Source organism: Mus caroli, chromosome 19 (genome assembly GCF_900094665.2).
Source record: "Mus caroli chromosome 19, CAROLI_EIJ_v1.1, whole genome shotgun sequence".
In the NCBI taxonomy this organism is placed as follows: domain Eukaryota; kingdom Metazoa; phylum Chordata; class Mammalia; order Rodentia; family Muridae; genus Mus; species Mus caroli.
Window position 1 is genome coordinate 16161148 of NC_034588.1, and position 2929 is coordinate 16164076.

Genomic DNA, 2929 nt, shown 5'->3' on the forward strand with positions numbered 1-2929 from the left:
TTTCTTTCTTTCTTTCTTTCTTTCTTTCTTTCTTTCTTTCTTTCTTTCTTTCTTTCTTTCTTTCTTTCTTTCTTTCTTTCTTTCTTTCTTTTTTTGAAATTCAAGTCAGCCACTTAGATTTTTAAAAAAATCACCCAACACAACATACTTCAAAGAGATATTACTTTAGTATTTTTCTCCTGAGGAAAATATTACGAATCTTTGCATTTTTGGTAATTAAACAAACCCCTCCCCCCTCTTCCTTGTTTCCTTCTCCTTCATTCTCTATCTCCTGTCCTTTGCTTTTCATTCCCTGCCTTCTGTCTTTCTTGGGCAAATAAATCTCTGTGCTGAGAACTTGGTGTTGTGGCATCCTGAGATTTTTCCCTTTACATCTGTTAACTACAGGAGTTCTGGATTCAAAGCTTTTGCGCCAAGGAAAGTTCACCCATAGTTCTAAAACATTCTCTGGGCTTCTTTCCAAAGGTAGAGTAGACAACAGATGGGGCAGCAGTGCCACCCCGTGGATAGTTTTAGGAACTGCATACTCCAAGCAGCACCTGTTGCTAGCTCCCTTTGGGAATTTGGGGGCAGATTTGCTGCTGGTGGCTGGTGGACATCCTGGTCCTGAAAAACTTCATGCTTATAGGACATCAAAAATGGGGGCTGTGGGAGATTATCATTATTTTCTAATGTCAAAAAGGTTCCTCCACGCCATATAAATCACAAAATATTGTGTGCTTTAGTTGGGACACAATTTTTATTACTAAACACATTTTCAATTTAGAACTAATTTCTCGTTGGTTGTTTAATTGGAGAATAATGAAACTATTGCTTTAGTAAATTATGAAGTAATATTTAATTTTTCTCTTGACTTATGTGAAGACACTTATGAAGGAATTTTCTGTTTGTTCCTTTAGCAACATCACACCCTCTTGATATTTCCTATATTAGAAACACACTTAAATGTGATTTATGGTTCCATTTCCTGAGAACCAGGGCAGTGTATAAATTCTGAATGCTGGGGTTTGATAAAAGCCTGCGTTGGCCTTGGCATCACAAGGAGAGGTGTCCTTTAAAGAGTTAGTTACTCCAGGGAAGGGTGCAGTGTTGACTGACTATTGGCTGGTAGTTCTCAGAAAGAAAGAGGGCCACCCCGTCCATGCTCAGGCTGAGGAGGCAAGACTTCCTCACACTGGCTGCAATGGCATCAGCCCACACTGCCCCCTGTAAACTTGATTTTCATCTGTCGATTACTTATTGCTCTTTTAATAGCTAAAGCAGGCAACGGGGAAAAAAAGACAATGATGTTCTTTCTCCAGCTGCATATAAATATGGAGAAGTTTGGTTAACACAGGAAAACATGGCACACTATTAAAATATTGAAAAGAAGGCTTCGGCCTGTCCACCATGTTCACCATTTTTTAAAGAAGGAAGAAGAAAGAGTTATCTGGTATTCTTAGATGTTTGTACTACTGCCTTTTGGGGAGCACAGTGCGACAGGTTGGGATGTTTGTCCCATAATCTACCCTTCCTGTTAGTACAACTGGGAGAAAAGCCATTTGCACGCATCACACTGCTATCACAAAATACACGAGGCTAGCTACTTAATGAAAGAGGCTTGCAATCGACCTTTGAATAAGCAAGTCTTAACTAGAAATACATTTATAGGAGAATTTCGCTTTTGAAGAGTTACAATAATTAACAAACAAAGACCATACTGGGCATTGTGATACCCATCTGTGATCCCAGACATGGAGAGGGGGAGGAGAGGATATCTACGGGTTTGAGGCCAGCCTGAGCTACATAGTGAGACTGGTTCATTAAAAAAAAAAAGCAATAAAATAAATTTAAAACAGACGAAAGTGAAGGAAACAAAAATATTTCAAATACCAAGGATCTAAACTAGAAATCTGAGAAAAATTAAGAAAAAAGGGTGCTAGAATGATAGTCTATTAAGTGCCTTCTGTGCAAGCATGAGGACCTGAGTTCGAGTCTCAGAACTCACATACAGTGGCATGGATGCTGGTGCATTCTTTTAATTCTAGCACCGGGGAGGCAGAGCAAGGCAGATAGCTTGGACTCTTGCCATTCAGTGCAGACTAGTTGGCATGTTCTGTGTTTTCACAGACCTGGACTTTAGAAATACCACCATACTATCAACCTCTGCCATTTGCCTACATGTGCACACACGTGCCCTCTTATATATTCATCTTCTCTATGAATACACACGCACACAAATGCACACAGAAAAAAATTAGATATGCTCTGAGAACATAGAATGAAATCTATATGCAATTCTTCTATAAATGTATTAGGAGTTAAAACATGCTCATGCCAAGGTCAATTGTAAGCCTCTTTTTTTTAAACTACCTAGCCTCATGTATTTCGTGATTGCATAGACAAGAATATATTTTATCATTTAGAACCGTAAAATTTGCCAGAATCATGATCACAGAGCACAATAGTACCCCTTCCAGGCAAGAGAAGTGTAAGGAAATAAATATATAGTATTAAACTGCAACCGCACAATATGGAGTGGAGCAGTACTGGGACACTTCATAGCCACCTTCTGAGCGTGCCTCTATGGGCAGTTCATCAGCTTCCAATGCTCTGGGATGCTCATCACTGTCTGCCTCCCTGGTGCTAGGCTACTCCCATACCACACCAAATCATTTCATGTGGGTTCTGGAAGTCAAGCTCCAGTCTCCGTGATTGCATGGCAAATGATTTATAGACTAAACTCTAACTCCAGCTCCCTCCATTTTCTTTTTTTTATTATTATTATTATTTTTTTTATATTTTTATTACATATTTTCCTCAATTACATTTCCAATACTATCCCAAAAGTCCCCCATACCACCCCCCACTTCCCTACCCACCCATTCCCATTCTTTTGGCCCTGGCATTCCCCTATATTGGGGCATATAAAGTTTGCAAGTCCAATGGG

At 39.5% G+C, this 2929-nt stretch overlaps 1 protein-coding gene across 1 annotated transcript in view; it reads left to right on the forward strand.

Annotated features, from left to right (window-relative positions):
- Window positions 1–2929, forward strand: part of Trpm6 (transient receptor potential cation channel subfamily M member 6) — a 152474-nt gene that overhangs the window by 94037 nt on the left and 55508 nt on the right. The gene's annotated exons all lie outside the window — the stretch shown is intronic.